Source organism: Argentina anserina, chromosome 5, assembly GCF_933775445.1.
Source record: "Argentina anserina chromosome 5, drPotAnse1.1, whole genome shotgun sequence".
Lineage (NCBI taxonomy): Eukaryota > Viridiplantae > Streptophyta > Magnoliopsida > Rosales > Rosaceae > Argentina > Argentina anserina.
In genome coordinates, this window is record NC_065876.1 from 27,522,353 (window position 1) to 27,542,116 (window position 19,764).

The 19,764-nt window shown below is 37.6% G+C and overlaps 1 pseudogene; it reads right to left on the bottom strand.

Annotated features, from left to right (window-relative positions):
* Positions 1 to 9,154: 9,154 nt before the first annotated feature.
* Positions 9,155 to 12,036, bottom strand: LOC126795223 (MDIS1-interacting receptor like kinase 2-like; annotated as a pseudogene).
* Positions 12,037 to 19,764: the final 7,728 nt, after the last annotated feature.

A 19,764-nucleotide genomic window follows, 5' to 3' on the forward strand; every position in this document is an offset into this window, starting at 1 on the left:
AAAAGGAAACTAATCAGAAGTAGGGTTTCCATTTTCGGAAACCCTCTTCTCTCTCTTACCCCGCGCCTCCATCACCTTCTCTCTCTTCTCTCTCGCCCTCTCCCCGATTTTCTTCCTTTCCTCAGAATTTTCACCGACGATCTCGCCGACCCGTGGTCTGTGTCACGCACCTCCGCTCCCAAAAGCTTCGCACTGCCCTCCTCGTCAAACCCTCAGAAGATCGTGCCCTCCCTCGTCGCCGTTCATCGCGTCGACTCACCCCGCCCTCTGCTACGAATCACCGTCGTTCAAGCCCTTCTCCGCAAAGCTAGGGCGCAGAGCAGGTGCGCCTCCATCATTCCTCAACCTCTGCAACACCTACGATCGAAGGAGGCGACGCGACGACAACTCCTCGAGGAATCGACTCGATCGAAGCTCCACCGTTTGATTTAGGTGAGGTTTGATGAAATTAATTGTTGTGTGTGATTGTATGATGTTTGGGAGTGATTGGGAGGATTTAGGAATTGATTTGGAAGGATTTCGGAGGAGAATCGGAGGTGTGGAGGAGAATGGAGCACCGCCGCCTTAGGCGGCGCGTGTGGTGTCATGGGGGAGGTTAGGGGCGGCGTGAGGGCGTGAGAAGGAAGAAGGAAGGAAGAGGGAGGTTTTGGGCGCGGCGGTGGCGTGCTACGCGCCGGTTTTGGGCTCGGCGCGTGTGCCCCACGCGCCGGTTTTGGGCTCGGCGCGTGTGCCCCACGCGCGGTCTACCGGAGGTGGCGCGTGCACCCCACGCGCCGCCACGTGCAGCGGCGTGAACAGTGATTCCGAGAAGGGTATTTTGGTAATTTACTTACGTACGGTAAATGTAAATGTAAATTTTATTTACGTACGGTAAATGTAAATATAAATTACTTTCAGTAATTATAAAAAGTAATTTGTAAAAAGGTAATTAGTAAATTTTATTTACTGAGATTGTATTTACATTTAAACAGTATGTATACGTACAGAAATACATAAACATTATGTATACATACAGAAACCGTATGTATACGTACAGAAATACGTAAACAGTATGTATACGTATAGAAAATACGTATTATTTTGTGTATTGGTACATTAATACATGAACAGTACAGTGAATAGTAACCGTGAACAGTAAATTTGTAAGACCGAAAATTGCTGAACAGTAACCGATTATTACTGTTTCGGCATTTAAAGGTTTACGAAACGTTTCTAAATTCTTTTCTTATCTTTTCAAGGTGATCTATAAAGCGAGGAAATGAATTCTCTTAGGAAATTGTGGGATTACGCTCGACTCGATAAGGTGAGTAAAATCTCACTTATGTACGAATCTACCCTTGCGGTGATTCCAAGATTTTTGCAAGAGTTTTTAATATTGAATTACGACACGTATACAATATAGTGGATTACGTATATATTGTATAAATGGTAATAAGTACATATATATATAGTTTGCTATATTATATACTGTTATGAATTCATTGGAATTGGTCATTTCGAATGACGAGAATTAAATGTTGAGCATGTGATTTGATTTTTGTACAATATGAGGTGTGATTATTGTACGTGATTTTAACATTGAGATTGTTAAAATGTTGATTTGTCTTCGGACATGATTTTTGGTACAATATGATGTGAGATTATTGTACGTGATTTTAACATTGAGATTGTTAAAATGTTGATTTGTCTTCAGACATGATTTTTGGTACAATATGATGTAAGATTATTGTACGTGATTTTTAACATTGAGATTGTTAAAATGTTGATTTGTCTTCGGACGAGATTGGTACAATATGATGTGAGATTATTGTACGTGTTTGGCAAGTCGGAACCTACCCTTTGGCCGGGCGAAAGTTACGATACAGTTAGAGCTCTAGTATGTCTGCCTTAGTACTGCATGTGAGGTAACGGGTGGTTATCTGCTCATGGGTACTCAGATTGTTTTGGATGTTGGGTAGCGGGTGGCTATCCAATATCGGCGGTGTATTACGAGAGGGGTAACAGATGTGTACCAGCGTTCTTGGTACCCGTATTATAAATGCATTTGGGTAACCAGAAGGGTTACTTAATTTCTCATGAGAGCTTCTTTTCATATTTCTTTGGGACAACCAGATGGGCCGTCCATTGACTCATGAGTGCATTTATATTTGTTTGATTTGTGGATTTTCGTATATACATTAATATGCGAGTTTTATTTTCATTTTACTCATACGAGCTGTAAAGCTTACCGGGTTTGTGTTTACAATCCCGGTGCACCAATTCGATGGTGTAATGGATAACTCCGCAGGTGTGGATTAGCGGGATTTGACGGACTGCTCAGAGGACTTGAAGTTATTTATCTCCAGCTTGTGTGAGGATTTGGTGTGACTATCTTGTGAGGTTGTTGTGAGGATTATACATTTCCAATTGTTATAATGTTGAATTATAAGTTTGGGTTGTAATAATTGGTTTTTCTGAGTTGTATTGAGAACTCAGTGATGATCCGCTGTGCACGTTAAATGATTTCGATTTCATTGAGATTATTTTGGTGTTCTAACGACTTTGAAATTTTGAGTTTTTAGGCTCGAAATTTTAGGGTCGTTACAGTGCAATTATAAAAAATTGTCCTCAGTTTCTAGGGAAATCTTTGGTATGTAAATCACTTGTACTGGGTAAGAATTTGAAGGTGCTAGTTTAACGACTAGCCCCAATTCTGGGATTTATAGCACAGTTTTATTGTGCAAGTACAGGAAAACCTTTGAGTCCTTATTTGTAGATCACATGCTTCGCCTTCTAGTCTGAACCTTAAAAATCTTACATATTCACCACATAGTCCATTGGTCAGCTTTACACATAAGTCATAGTTACACAAAATGCATGTTACCTTTCAGAAATAAATGAGCACTCCTTGCCACATTACATAATGTTTTCCTCATTCCAGTTATTACTGAGGATAAAGAAAACATAATGTTTACTTATTGGTGCTATGATATCAGTTTCTATACTAACTTCATCTGCAATTACTCTGCTTCAGAAATGTACTTAACAAATTCATATGAAAGCCTTTGTTTTCCCTCGTGTTTTTTAGTATTCTTGTCGCGGGTGCCAATAATTGAAAAATCATGTTTGGTGTTTGCTATATATGTGTTAGAGTTAATTCCCTCTTTTCTGTTTTTTCCTGGCCAGATTAAATCCACAGTTATATTCTTATGCCGTGAATTAAGTTTAGTCTGGCGCGCGCAGTGTAAAAATTGTAGGTCTAACAAGATAGAATGATAGTGAAGTTAGAATCGACAAGGACACCTCTGGCGTCATGGCTAGCCCTGGTATGTTAGGTCAGCCAACTCAGTCTATGCACATGTTCTTTGAGGAATCAAACTCTCTTGCATAATTTTCTGGATGATTTCTGTTGGGTTACATTGGATAAGTTCTAGAAGAAATTGTCATGCATAGCCTTTATCCCTTGATTTTTTTAACAAACTGACGCAATATCTTGTCCTTCAAATTGAAACAAATATAAATTTCACTTATATGTCACTCTGCTATAATCAGAACAAAATACAGAAAGGGAAAATATTTTTTTGTATAAAGCTCTCTAATTGAAGTAGGAACTAAAACATATAACACAAAGTCTCACTAAGAACCACGTACTGAACCACTGAGAGTGAAGAATAGTTAACAGACGTACGAGGATAATCTCATTCTGATGCTTTCAACCCAATTACACCAAGCAAATCACCGCATGTAATGGTATGCTGTGAGTTGGACAAATGCTGCAACCTTTGAGTTGATAACTGCTGAGAGACTTGCTTCATTGTTGGACGAGATTGTGGATTAGCATTAGAGCAGGGAAAAACAAGCTTCACAATAAAAAGCACTTCCCCTGCACCTTCATCTAAGACATCCCAGTGTTTTTTACTTCCCCCGCTGTACTACTCAGAATTTTCGGGTTCGAATTGTATGTGTTCATGTAAATTATTAAACTTGAAAAATTGAATAAATCACATTTTTCGTTCTCTCGACGATGTCAAAACGAAATGGAACCGACTTCGGGAATTTAAAATTTAAAAACGTTACGTTTCGCGACACGGGAGTCGACTTTTACTCCGTCGCTCGTCTCTGAAAACTTCATTCACAAAAGTTGTAGAGCTCATCGATACGAGTTCGTGGACACTTCACGTGCTTTAATCAGATGTCGTACGTGAACGTTATTGTCGACGAAAGTTGGTTTCTGATTTTGGAAATTGTATAAAAGGAGATGTTTGGAAAACCCTAGTTTCCAAAACAAGAAACCCTCTCACCCCGCAGCCTCTCTCTCTCCTCCCCCCCCCCCCCGACTCTCCCTCGTCTCCTCCCCTCTCTCTCCGGCGATCTCCCTCCACCGGCCACCGTGCACGACACCGCCGATGTCATTGGAACCGCATGGCCATAACGCGTCGACCGGTGATGACGGCGACTCACCCCAGGCGGAGCACCAGCAGCGCCGACGAAGCACGGCGTCACAGGAGCTCGGGGTCACGACTACGAGCCCTCCTTCCTCCTCCTCGATATGATTCCACCAACGGTGAGGCTTGAATCGAGCTGCAGCAGTTCCGATCTCCTCTCCTCGATTCGAGACATTGTGGCGGCGATTGCGGCGGTTTCCGACCTGTTCTGGACAAGCTGAAGGTACGGTTGTGATCTCCTCCTCATGCTCTTCATTTTTCATGTTAGATGTGTGTTGTTTTGATGGGTTTGGCAGGAGGTGGTGGAGTGGCGCGTGAGCGCGAGTGGAGTGATACAGAGGCAGCATTAGGCCGTGGAAAGGAGGAGGAGAGGAAATGAGTGGGTTTTGGGTGGTCGTAGGCAGGCCACGCGCACGATTGGAGGAGGCGCGTGAGCCCCACGCGCTGTTACTGTGGGCGGCGCGTGAACAATGATTTCCGAACAGTAATTTTTGTAAAAGTAATTTCCATACATTAATATAAAAAGTAATTTATGTACAGTAAAAAAGTAAAAATAATTTATGTATGGTAATTGTAAAAGTAAATTTCAGAATAGTAATTCAGTGATTAGTATTTACATAAACAGTAATACATGAATAGTATTTACACGAACAGTAATACATGAATAATATTTATGTGAACAATAATTACGTAAAACCGTAATTTTCTCAACAGTAAACAGTAGTGCTGATTTGGCATCTGAGGTTTTACGTAATGTCTCTAACCACTTTATTATACAACTAGGTGATCGACAAAACAAGTGAAGGATTGCTTTCGGTATTGTGGAAAATTACGCTCAGGAAAATAAGATGAGTAAATCTTACAATGACGAGTCTACCATTGACGGTGATTTATAATTACGTTTTATTTAAAAGACCGAACTATGACATGTATATAGTATAGTGGGTTGTGTATGTATATAAATGGTAAATACGATACATATATATGGGTTGCTATATTACATACTGTCATATTCTTATTTCCAAATGAGTTTATTTATAGCACCAATATCTATTTTATTTAAGCATGAGTTGCTTGGTTGTTGTACAATTACATGTGAGGATTGTTTTGTACGTGGTTTTAACTTTGAGTAATGTGAGGATTGTTTTCTGTCTTCGGACGTGTTGGCAGTATTGGAACTTAGCCTTAGCCGGGTGACAATTACGATTCAGTTAGAGTTCTAGCCTGTCTGCCGGTATACTGCATGAAGGGTAACAGATGGGTTACCTGGGTCTCATGAGTACCCATATTTTTGTGATATTGGGTGACATATGGGTTGCCCAGTATCAGATGGCGTAGTGCATGAAGGGTAACATATGAGTACCTCGGTCTCATGAGTACCCGTATTATAAATGTAATTTGGGTAAACAGATGGGTTGCCCAATGTCTCATGAGTACACATATTTACAGATATTACTGGACATCTAGATGGGTCGTCCTATGTCTTATGAGTGCATTTATATTTAAATGTCATTTGTATCTTCTTTTGGTTACTATGTGTGTTATACTGTTGATTTACTCATACGAGCTGCAAAGCTTACCGGGTTTGTGTTTACAATCCCGGTGCACCTATTTGATGGTGTAGGGGATAGTTCTGCAGGTGCGGATTAGCAGAATTAGAGGGCTTTCACTGAAGATTGTCGAAGTTTGATTATTCGATTTGTGGTGAGGACTGAGCGGATTTTGCATTCCCATTTGTTATAATGTTTGAATTATAAACTGGTTTTGTAATAATCAAATCTATTGAGTCGTACTTTGAACTCAGTTCGATTCGATGTAACTATAATATGATTTCAAACTAATTGAGATTGTTTTAGAGTTTTTCATGGTTTCGATTTCGAGTTCTTTCACTTGAAATTTCGGGATTGTGACACCCGCGGCTGGACACAGGTGCACATCTGTTCTTGTGTTTACTAAAGTTTACTAAAATAAACAGTGACAGTCAGTTTTGATTTATAATTTTTTTTTACTTTAGCACTACAAGATCATCAAACACCATACCAACTAATAAACATAGAGAAAAAAGAAAAGAAAAATCAACAAAAGAGCAAAGAAGCTCTATAATCTTGAATATACTTAGTCCTCCAAATTGCCATAATATCTTAAAGTCAGGTAATCACTTGATAAGCTTCCTCCAAATCACCGTAATCTTTCAAGGAATAAAGGTCTCAGGATAATTGTACATACGTAGATAGTCATCTAAAACTGTTGAGGCTGCTACAGTAACGTCACCTAATGGGTATACTACACGGTTGACAAAGCCAGATCTTACATCTACAAAGAAAACATAGATTTCCTGAAGAGTGTTACTCGTGCAATACATGACATGTTCCCATTCCCCCAGAGGATATTCAAACTCGGAAGGGAAACAGTCTGGTATCTTGTTATTGTAGTACATCTCCTACAGTTTTTCTTCTTGATCGAAATCTTTCAACGCCCATATCTTGATATTCCTCATCTTACCACTGCTAAATGACCAGGAACTCTTTGTCCTCACAATGGCTAAACAGCCTTTCAAAGTAAACAAACTCATATTCGAGTCCAAGTAGTCCTCCTTCGAGCTTTGTTGCAATGCGGGAGGAGTTAGGAGTAGGGGTCCAACAGAAATCTTCTCTCTATTCTATCATGTTTTGTTCCTGTCAGCAATGCACAGCTCCATTTGCGCATGCCGGCATCTCGTCTATGTATATCCAACTGAACTCACGAGGAGGGAGTGAGGATATTTGTCTCCACGAGTTTGTACCCAATACAAGAACATGTACTCCATTGCTCTATGTCTAATTTGATCATCTCTTTCATAAGTAACACATAAAATTTTGTATGTACTGGTTTTATCATCAAATCCCATACCAAACCAATAAACAGGATTTACTCGGGAAAAATCTCTCCTGTCTGGCAGAAATACATTCGGGCAGCCGTTGAACTCCCCTTTCCCCAAGAGAGTTAACTAACATGGAATCTCCAGTCAAGCAGAATCCAAAGCAAATAATGTTGCGGAAAAAAAAAACGCACATAGGCGGCAGTGGATGACGAGACAGTGGTTGTATATCTTTTGTTGAGGTATTGTCCTTGTATCTCAGTGATTGCAAAGCCAATACATTCTCATTGCGAGAGCGACTTATGTTTTGAGGTACTTGATCAGCAACGGCAGCCCATAAACGCGTGTGAAGTGTAGAGAAGGAGATGTTGCTCACTGTCTTTAACAAGGTCTTGCATACACATTTGATGCAGGCTACTGACTTTGCAGGCAGTCTCAAAAGAATATCCACTAGTGTATCGACCGGTAGCTCCATCAGCCGCCCCCTTTCCCTCTCCATCGGTCTTAAATTTTTGTTTCCACGAATTAATTGTTAAACAGCGACAAGCGTGGCCCGTGGACCAACTGTACCGATATTGTCCAAACTTAACCACCTCACAAGTGTTGGGTTTTAATCACAAAAGGCCTCGGTACAATTGGTTATTATCCACTCACTTATAAGCTTTATTTTCTTTGTCACTTCTTAAATGTGGGATCTCTCCTCTCCAACACGCCCCCTCACGTGCAACATAATTTTTAGGTTTGCACGTGACAGATTAACATCCCACATACTGGGACGAAATAAACCAAGGTCCAGTAACCAACGACACTTGGTGACCATCCAATCGGAAACTCTCCGATGACATGATAATGACACCCATCTTGGGCCCATGACAAAGTGGCACCAAACTCGGGCCCACGACAGATTGGAGGCGCGACTGGAGAGTGACCCGCTCTGATACCATGTTAAACAGCGACAAGCGTGGCCCGTGGACCAACTGTACCGATATTGTCTCAACTTAACCACCTCACATGTGTTGGGTTTTAATCACAAAAGGCCTCGGTACAATTGGTTATTATCCACCCACTTATAAGTTTTATTTTCTTTGTCACTTCTTAGATGTGGGATCTCTCTTCTCCAACATTAATTTCAGTTCCTAGTGAGGGCTGGATGTCTTGTTAAATAAGAAAATCTCCTATTTGGATTAGAAGAGGAAATCTAAATCATACACTAATCATGAAAAGGTATAAAAATCCATTTGGCACTCGGTGAATTTGTTTGACAAGGAAAGTAACAGGGTGAGGAGGTACCCCTGTTAACTTGACGTCTATACTAGCGCTAAGATAGATATCAGTTGCCATACTAACTTCATCTGGAATTTCTCTGCTTCAGAAATTTGTTTGGTGCAGTGATGGTTAATTTCAGCCTTTGTTCCCCTTGTGTTTTTCGGTATGTTTCTCGCGGGTGCCAACATTTAAAATATCATATTTGGTGTTTAGTATGTGGTAAGAGTTATTTCCCTCTTTTCTGTCTATGCACATTTCTTTGATTCCTTATACACTCTTGCTTAATTTTCTTGTTGATTTTCTGTTGGGTACATGGGATAATTTTATAAGAAAAAGAGAAATTGTCATGCATAGCCTTCAGCCCTTGAATATTTACACTTATATGTCACACAGAATTGTTTGAATACAAAAAGGAAAGTGATTAGATTTTATTGAATACCTACTTGATTCATTGTTGGACGAGATTTTAATTTACCATTAGAGCAGGCAAAAGCTAGCTGCACAATAAAAAGCACTTCCCCTGCAACTTCAATACAGAATGGTCTAAAACAGAACACAAATCAATTGCAAATATCAAATCCCAGACCATACAGTTGAACTATATCCCTCCATATGTTTTATTACAATAAGCAAACGTTTGATATTGCTCCAAGTAGAGGAGGTTTAGGGTTTAGGGCACTGAGGAAAAATAAGATAAGACGGGACAAAGTCTTGAGGTCGTCTAACTATTAAGAGCAAGCAATTCCCCACATGTTATCATAGATATTAAATTCGACACATGCAATCTTGGAGTTGAGAGGTGTTGAGAATCTTGCTTCATAGTTGGACGAGATCGTGGTCTGAGATTTAAGCATGCAAATGCGGTCTTCATAATAGAGAGCAACTCCCCTGCTACTTCATGTGTAGGAGCGGAAATGCGTTTGTCCAATACATCCAGAACTGGCACTTGATGGACTGATATTGCAGCTGATGATGAATAAAAGCTTAAACAAAATATTCAACAATAATTGGACATGTTCAATTTTCTGTTTGATTCAAACAAATTAGTTCTGACAATGGTGAAAAGAATTGAATGTTTTATCGGTACAAATAAAAGATGGAGATCAATATTACCTGGTGCCACATATCCATATGTGCCTGCAAGGGCAGTCCAATTAGCCGAGTCTGGGTTTAAGTACTTTACAGTGCCAAAGTCTGAGACAGAAGCCTCATATTCAGAGTTTAGCAATATGTTTTTGCTCGATATGTCACGATGCACAATTGGTGGCAAGCAGTCATGGTGCATGTAAGACAAGGCATGAGCTATGCCTTTCACAATATTCACCCTTTTACCCCACCCTAGTTCCTTTACTTCATCATCTTTACTTAGAATGGTGGCCAAGCTACCTCTTTCTAGATATTCATACACCAAAAATGAGTGTCGTTGATGCGAACAAAAACCTAGAAGCTTCACAATGTTTCGGTGCCGTATGTTAGTTAATGCCCTTATTTCATTCAAGAATTCCTTCTGAAGATTCTTCTCATCATTGAATAGCAGATGAAGTTTCTTCACAGCCACCACCTTGTTTGCAGATGACAAATTAGCTATGTAGACGCTTCCATGTCCTTCTCCGATACAATACTTGGGATCAAAATCTTCTGTTGCCTTTATGATTTCCTCATGCATCAACTTCCCATCAAAATTTAATTCAGAAGGAATCATCTCGGCATCCATGTTTTCTTCCGTATGTTGATCCTTTTTTCCTTTTGCTAAAAAAGAAAATACACAGACAGCAAATAGAAGTGCAAGTGCTCCTAGAAATGGGAAGGTAATTAGAAATATCAGTCTGTGATTCTTCTTTGAGCTACTTCTAATGCAGGGTTGCAAAAGAAGAACATTGCCACATAACCCTTTGTTTCCTTGTACTGCCTCTGGTGGAGCATTTTCAAATGCTTTGTTTTTGGGAAGGGGACCTTCCAAGTCATTGTAGGATATGTCTACATAGGATAATCCGCGCATGCCTCCAAAGCTTGTCGGAATGACACCGGAAAGATTGTTGTGGGAAAGGTTGAGGATCTCCATACTCTCCATGTTGCTCATTTCTGCTGGTATCTTACCTTGAAGTGAATTATGACTCAAGTCTAGCTCGGACACATGATCTAACTTCCCCAACTGGAATGGAATTTCTTGTCCGAACTCATTGTTGCTCAAATTCATGTTAATTTGAGAAAGTTCCCTAGAATGCCTGGAATTGACTCATTTAGTTTGTTAAAGGAAAGATCAAGGTATTCTAAACCCACAAAGGAACCAAATTCTAATGGTATACTTCCAGATAGTTGATTGCCATTCATCATCAGCTTAAGCAAAAAATTTAATCTTCCAAGGGCCTTTGGAATTGTTCCAACTAAATGGTTCGAAGAAAAATCCAGCTCTTGCATTTGGGTTGCATTTCCGAGATCAGGTGGTATACTGCCTGTAAGGCTGTTCCCCGCCATTAATAGTGTTGCTAACTGCGGGCATTGTCCCCAGTTTTGCGAGATTTCACCATAGAAGTTGTTGTTGCTGAAATCTGCATAAACAAGATTCGTAAACACGCCCAAGTCTTGAGATATATTGTCTGTCAACTGGTTCCCATCAAGACGGAATCTACGTAAGCTCTTACATGCTTTCAAGCTTTTGGGGATTGGGCCAATAAAATAGTTGTCTCTGAAAGAAAGGGATGTGAGTGATCCACCTTTGCAAAGGTTTTGGGGCAGATAACCAACAAATTGATTATCACCCAATTGCAAGTTTGTCAACTTCGACTGATTTCCTAATCCTTGGGGGATTGAGCCAGAAAGGCGGTTGCCTAAGAGGTTCAAGACTTCCAATTTGCTAAAGTTTCCAAAGGAAGTGGGAACTGAACCCGAAAGGTTGTTGTCTGACAGGCCTAATTCCACCAGAGACTTCAAGTTTCCTAGTTCAGAAGGGATAGTGCTAGACAGAATGTTCACACCAAGATAGAGAACTGTAAGGCTTGTCAGATTGCCTAGTACTTTTGGAATTGAACCACTGAGATCATTATTACTCAATCCTAGAGCCACGAGAGATTTCAGGTTCCCTATATAACTAGGAATAGTTCCAGAAAGCTCATTTATACCGAGAAAGAGAGAAGTAAGGGTTGTCATATTGCCTACAGATGTTGGGATTGAACCGTTGAGTTGGTTATTAGAAAGATCAAGATAGACGAGTTTGGAAAGGAAGCTGATTTGAGGTGGGATAGCATCAAAGAGGTTATTTATGCTCAAGTCGAGATATTCAAGATTAGGGAAGGACAAGAATGAAAACTCTCGGAGCGTACCTTGTATGCCAGAATTGGTCAGATTCATCCTGCTGACACTTCCAGCAGTGTTGCATGATATACCAGTCCAAAAGCATGGACTTGATTTTTTTTTTCCGGGAAGGTAACTCCACGAGGTGAAATTGTTCAGTGTGTGGTTTAGAAGGCTCGTTTTCCATTTGAGAAGCGCCTCTGCTTCTGTAAAAGCAGAAGCTACTTGGTTTGGAGATATAATTAGATGAAGATACAGTATTAGGCAACATGCTAGGAGACATGTTTTATCATAACAAGATGAAAAACCCATGATACGGTGTTCTCTTTCTTTCTTGTTTAAAAATCTCATGAACTTATACCAGTAGTGAATTTTTAGTAGCTGTTGTTCAAATATAAAAGGTCTTTCGATGTCTCTATCTTTCGCTTTTCATTCTATACAGTTTTCAGAAGACTTTGGTATAGAAGTTTGTGTCTTTTATCTCTAAAGTCTTAACAAACTTCCAGCTTGTTCATATCATTTATTGAATTGAAAATGACACAGAGAAGTGAGTTGAAGAATTTTCTGGTGTTTATATATTTTTCTCCCACGTCTTAAATATAAATGAGAAGAAAGTGCAGACTAATCAACTGTTTGACTCTTGAAGTTTTGAAGGTTTTCACACCTTATCCTTTAAAGTAACAAAGAGCATTAAGAACTGTTCCATTTCCTCAATCCGTTTTTTTTTTGCAGTTGCTTGGGTGAATTTTATAACCTCTTTGAGAAATAACTGCAGTTGAGGTTCGCGTTTCCAATCCTTCTCCAGTTAATTTATTTTGATCACATCATGTACATTCATTTGCATTCTTATTCATCTTTTGAGACATAAGATCCTAAATGAGTACAAGATACCAGATTCTTCAAGTAACTTAACAAATATCTACTAATCTTTAAGAATAAAGTAAAAATAAGAAAAAAAAATGTAAGAGCTACAAAAGTTCATCAGCAAGTTTCACATTGTTGGCCTGTAACCAAATATAAAAGTTCATCTGTCTAAAAATTAACAAACAGATCATTCCTGCAAAATACCAGATCAAATCTCACCAAACAGATCAATCTCCTGCCCCTTTGCATATCCAGTTATCCACCAGTGTATCAACTGGTAGTTCCATCAGCCGTCCCCTCTCTCTCTCCATCGGTCTCAAATATTTGTTTTCACATATTAATTTCAGTTCCTAGCTTGTGAGGATTGGATGTCTTGTTAAATAAGAAGAATCTCCTATATGGATTTGAAGAAGAAATCGAAATCATACAGATATACACTGATCATGCAAAGGTACAGAACTCCATTTGGCACTTGGTGAACTGGTTTGACAAGGAAAGAGATAGGGTGAGGATTGAGGAGGTACCTTTGTCAACTTAACGTCTATAGTAGTGCTCTGATATCAGTTGCCATACTAACTTCATCTGCAATTACTCTGCTTCAGAAATTTGTGAAGAGCAGTGATGGCTAATTTCAGCCTTTGTTCCCCTTGTGTTTTTCGGTACGTTTCTCGCGGGTGCCAACATTTAAAATATCATTATTTGGTTTTTTTTATGTGGTAAGAGTTATTTCCCTCTTTTCTGTCTATGCACATTTCTTTGATTTCTTATACTCTCTGGCATTAATTTCTTGTTGATTTTCAGTTGAGTACATGGGATAAGTTTTAGAAGAAAATGAGAAATTGTCATGCATAATTTTCTTTTTTCCTTAAAAAATAGATTATTTTTTTAATCCATTCCTAATTTTAATCCTCAAAATTAAATTTAAAGAATTAACCAATTAAAATTAAAATTTATTGAATACATAATTACAATTAATTGTATTAATCATCAAAATTAAAATTAATTATACTAATCAATACAAATTAAAATTAATTGTACTAATAAACTTAACATAATTGTACTAATCATCAAAATTAAAATAAAATGTATCAATCATAAAAAATAAAATTAATTATACTAATTAACAAAACATAAAAGTAATTGTACTAATCATCAAAATTTAAATTAATTGTATTAATCATCACAATTTAAATTAATCACATTAATAAAAAATTAAAATTAGATGTTGTTGATAAATTATAAGGACCTATTGAATAAACAAATGATATTTGCTCTCTACTCAAATGGCTAAAAGACATTGTTAAGGGCTAAAAAAGACATTGCTTTAGTCCTTAACAATGTTTTTTTAGCCCTCACCTAATGCATTTAGCCCTTAATTTAAGGGAGTTGGAGATGACCGACTCCAACAATCACATCATTTCCACATTCTTCAACTTAAACCCATCACTGATAAGTTTGGTCAACCCGGGTTGCTGGAGTTCCTTCACAACCAGTTCAATATCTTTTCCTTCAAACTGAACAAATGAACAATGAACACAACACATAGAAATAGTTAAGCAATTGCATTAAAAAGAAAAAAAAAGCATAAATTACATAAGTTCCACAAACATGTACACTCGTACACATGATTCATGAAAGAATCGAAAGAGAGTATTAAATTACCAAAGAAATATCATCACTCCTTGCATGTATGTACCTCTCTCATGCCAAAATAGCTCTGGGGGTGAGCTTGTGGCCGTCAATCTCTGTCACGAGTAATTGATGGATAATGATTTTTTTTTCTTCACGTTGGATGTTGATATGGTGGAGAATACTATTTTCAGCTATGAGGTTATATATAGTACTTGAATTTCATGAGAGAGAGAGAGAGAACTTGATACATGCATGAAAATCGAGGAAGAGAGGGAGGGAGTAGACACTGAGTCAAATTGAACATACTCCTTTTACATAAGTGTACATTTACATTTTTGTTTTTACTTACCTTGATATTTACGAGAGAGAAAGATAAAGAGTTTGTTCAAACTGAGGGAGGGAGGGAGTGTGTGTGTGTGTGTGTGTGTGTGTGTGTGTGTGTGTGTGTGTGTGTGTGTGTGTGTGTGTGTGTGTGTGTGTGTGTGTGTGTGTGTGTGTGTGTGTGTGTGTGTGTGTGTGTGTGTGTGTGTGTGTGTGTGTGTCAAACTTAATGCTTAATATTATTTTTTTTAGAAACTTAACTCTTAATTTGTGCATAATTTATTAAGTTATTCTTTTTTCCTAAATTTTCATCCTGATGAATAAACTGCTTTGCAAGATGAGTTACTCGTGTCTTAATGCTCAAGTGAGAGACGAAATTGGGGCTTCTCCATAATTTTGCTTCTGCCATTTGAATATGTCTTCAATCCATGTTTATGATTTGAACATTTTTTCTCATTAATTATCTTTTCTATTAACTAAGGTTCAAAAAAGCGATAATCAATACTTGAGCGGACATATACCTCCTAGCTCCTAGGTGGATTCAAATTATTAAATATTAATTTATTTATATATATGTATTTATAATTATAAAAATATATAATGATAACTCATGTAGTTTTGGTGGATAATGATGGTGGTTCAGAGAACCCGTACTATTACTTTTGACTTTTTGTTCGGACTCTCTATTGTATTTGAGAATTGACACTCATATGTGAATCTAAGCACCTTGTTCTGAATTTTTATTTTGGTTTATAATCTAAAAAGAAATTCTCTACGCATATGGTTATGGCCTTATGATGTCACCATTATTTTATACTTTTAATCGCATGTCATTTTCACAAAGCAGTATGATTAAATCTAAGGAGCAACATGGTTAGGGCCCAGTATAAATTTAGGGTGTTGGTTTATTTTCCTCTGCTTAGTCCCTCTGATGTTTCGAACCTTACTTCTCTAAGTTGAAAAATTGAAAATACGGCAATGTAGTGTTAGTTACAAGTTGAAAATACGACAATATATATTAATGGTTGAAAATGTGATTTTTGCTAAATTTTTGAGTTGGGGTAGGTTGAACATATGCTCTTGATCTTGGAAATTTGGTAATTGTGATAAGTTAAATTGGGTATTTAAAGAACCTACCATGTAGGGTTTTTTAGACCACCTCTTTGGTATCTCTGTTTGCACATATTACCACTTTTAATCTCCACCTAAAATAAAATAAAAAACAAAAAATGATCTTGTCCTGCATCAAATTGAGGAAGGAATCAATCACTTAGTGTTTCCTTGAATTCAAAAAAAGCTTATTATTGTGTAAAAGAAACCCATTTGTTTATAAGAAAAAGTCAGAGCGGGGAAATGATCATCACAAAAAGAAGGTGAATGAGATTTCTTAAGAAGACCAGAATAATGCGGGAGCGAGTATTAATCAATTAACTCATTCATATAGAATTATATATATATATATAACAGTGTGAAAAGAACCAATTGATTATGCAACTGCCCATTTATATTTTGCACCAACTGATTATGTGGTTGCCTTATTTATTGATAAGAGTGCTTTTCTCCGGTTGTATTTTGACTGGGATCTGCTTGTCACAAAAATTAATTGATTATAGATATGATTTTCTCTTCTTGTGTTTGACTACTAAATCACATAGGAAACTATTTTGTCCGATGATGAAACTAATTTAGAGGATGAGTTGACTCATGTGTTGATGGTGGAGGTCTTAATGGCTCAGGTGAAAAAAGAAATTGGGGAAGCCTTGTAGTTATACTACTGCATGTTTATGGTGTGAACTTTTTTATTCATTATCCTTTCTTGCAGCTAATGACTATGCAGAATATCTAAAAGAGATGAAAGATCAACTAATGGCTATGCAAACCATGTGTCAAAAACAAATTATAGAGAAGCTAATAGCTATCGAACAACTTGAGGCTGATATGGATGAGGTAGTACAAGGATTATTAGAGGTTGCTCTGGACAATGTTTTGAAGTCTAGTAATGCTGCTTTGTGGGTGTATGCAACAACAGCTTCGGGATACATATGTTGAACTAAAGAGAATGAGTGACTTCTTGAACAAGGACATTTCAATCATGTTAAAGGAAGTGATAGAACAAGAAGTATCTGCTCTTATTTCCGCTTTGGAGGAAAATATACTTTTAATTATATCTGATTGCTCTAAGGTAAGAGTTTAGATTGTCTGGCTTTTCTTTTGCTAAAATTGGCTTTAGTGATCTAATTGATGCATTGCTATAGAGTGAGATAACATTAGTTGGAGCGCATTTAATCAATTCACAAGAACGATCTACTCAAAACTTGAACATATTATATCCATGCAAATCCAGGCTCAGTTTCAAACTTCGGATAAACAAGTGATTCATGTATGTTCAAGTATCATAGTAACTTTGCATTTGTGATTTCAACTAAAATGCGCTTGATTTGGTTCAATAAACCTTTCAACTAATTATGTGTGGTATTTTCGCATAGGATGTTGTCAAGTATAACATGGAAGCTACAGTGGCACCTACCTTTGAGTTGTCATGCAAATCCATGTTTAGGTAAGTACATGCTACATTCTCGAAAGTAATTACTAAACATACAAATGCTACTCAAAAACACTTTGAGTATGCGAATTAGCCATTGACACATGTTTTAAAAGTCAATTTACTCAATCGAAGGTCCACACCCATATGACTCTCTCTTTTTTTCTCAACAACTCCACCATAGAACTCTATCTCGGTTCGCTGAAAGTAAGCATCATGAAATAAAAGTTGTTCACTTCTCACATTTGCGAAACAAATGAACAATAGATAAATTTATGAATTTTTTATTAAAAAAAAGTTCTTTGGAAACTCCAAATGAATTCACTCTCCCTAATTTTTGTGCATACATTACTCACTTTCTTTATACCTTCCCCTCTCTCTTCTTAATCTCTTGTCCTGATCTGGCTAATATGTTAAGAATATGATTATTAGAATAGGGATAGAAAAAGAACAAGAGAGATTTAATAGTTAATCATCATCCCTCATAATTCACCCTACTTTAGAATACAATAGATATAGATGTCTAAACCGTCTTGGTATTAACTACCTAAACTTAGGCCTTTAGGCCCTACTTCTACATAGATGGGCTAAGCCCTTTACATCAACTATAATCAAGAAGAAATTCTCCTACATAATTACATAGTCTACTGATAATATTATAGCATATAAGAAGAGCTTCATCAATACTGCCCCTTGAAAGGAAAACTGACCTCGATTGCCGAACGATCTACATAACTTGTTCCCCTTTATCCTTCTAACGATATGCATATGCACCATCTTCATCATAGGTTGTAGATTCTAATAGTAGATTGACTGATTTTGTACAAACATGATTCTTGGACCACTTTTCATAATAACAAAAACATAAACCTTGTGCCCGTCGTTTTCTCTGTTCCCGTGCCGATAAATGTAGAAAGTTTGAATCATAATTTGGCCTTTGTATATTTGAAGTGATTGAGATGGTTGAGAGAAGATTGCAGGTTCATATTGGTGCCTGGCGGAGTAGCACACCACGAAATAGAAGAACGAGATGCATAATAAGCCTTTATGTTTGCGAGTATGGCTTCATACAATCGAGCTAATCGATGAGCCATCACCAAAGTTTGAGATTGCATAGCTTCAACATCATATCGAAGCTCTGGTTTCAACCCCCCAAGAAACATAGGTAGCAAATAGGTGTATGTCCAACACTCCAACCATAGGCCCTACATGACAATTTAGTAAATGCTAAAATGAAATCATTTACCAATGTCGTTTGTTGAAGATGCACAATGCAGTTTGAAATTCAATAATTGCTCCAGCCCCATAATGCTCCAGAAAGACAGAAGCAAATTGATGCCAAGCAGCCATTGGATTGTGCTCCTTGAAGGCATTCATCCACATGCAAGCATCCAGACCAAAGTGAGAATCTACCATTGCTATGTATTCATATGGAGGAATCCGTTGTAACCTGAGATACCGCTCAGCCATAGTTAACCAATCGAATGCATCATCGCCACTAAATTGCGGTAAATCAAATTTTGAAGTCATAAAGTAAGAAATATTGTTTGGTGGTGGATTAGTTGGTGGAGGATTATTTGGCGGAAGATTTGTCGGTGGAGGAGTTGACGGCGGAAGAGTAGGTGGTGGAGGATTTAGGGCATTGGTTGTATTAATGGTGGAAGTATAGACCAGACTACTATTGAGAAAGAGAGTCTTGAGGATTTGGTGATTAACTTAATGTCAATGCTTGGAGTAGTGTGTTCTGAAGGGAATAAAGTTGGGTAGAAATTTGGTTATGAAATGAGGCTTGATTTTGATCAAGAGTAGGCCCGGGACTTAAGACCTGAAAACAATTTAGAACCGTCTGAACAACACTGAAATGATCAATTCGATTCCAAAAAAAAAAACTAACTCTAGATGAACCGCACCGAAACAACTAGTTCGATTTGACTCTAGTTCTTATTTTTAAAAATAATTTGAAACTGTTAGAACCGAGTCCTCACGACTATATAAGAAAAACAAAAACAAAAACAAAAACGTATTTTGTCGCCGCTCCCTCATCACTTTCTTTTATTTATCTCTTACACTCTCATTGATCACTATATAAACAAAAAACCTTATTTGTTTTGCCTTATGCCCTCACTTCCTCATTTTTCTTTGCCCCACTTCCTCTATTATTCTATAACTCCCTAAAATCCAAATTGTCCTAGGTTTGGACTCTCTATGTTCTATTTTAGATAATTAAATATGTTAATTGTTGATCATTGGGTAATTGTATTAGAGATATTGCTGACGTTCTGTATTTACATTTTGAAGTTGGTTTATTATATAGGTATTGTTTATGGCTTGGAGGTAAACAAATATTACAGTGAATTTTTAAAACTGTAAAATCTAAAAACTGACACTATATTTGCCGGTTCCGGTTCCTTTTGGTTTTAAAAAAATGATACTGAATCCGGACCGCTTTTTCTTTTCCGATTCTGGTTCCGGTTCCAGGAAAAAATTATTATTTTGGAACCGATCCCAGACCTAGTTACGAGTAGTGATGGTTTGCTGCATTTCTTCATGCAAAGTGGTAATTGCGT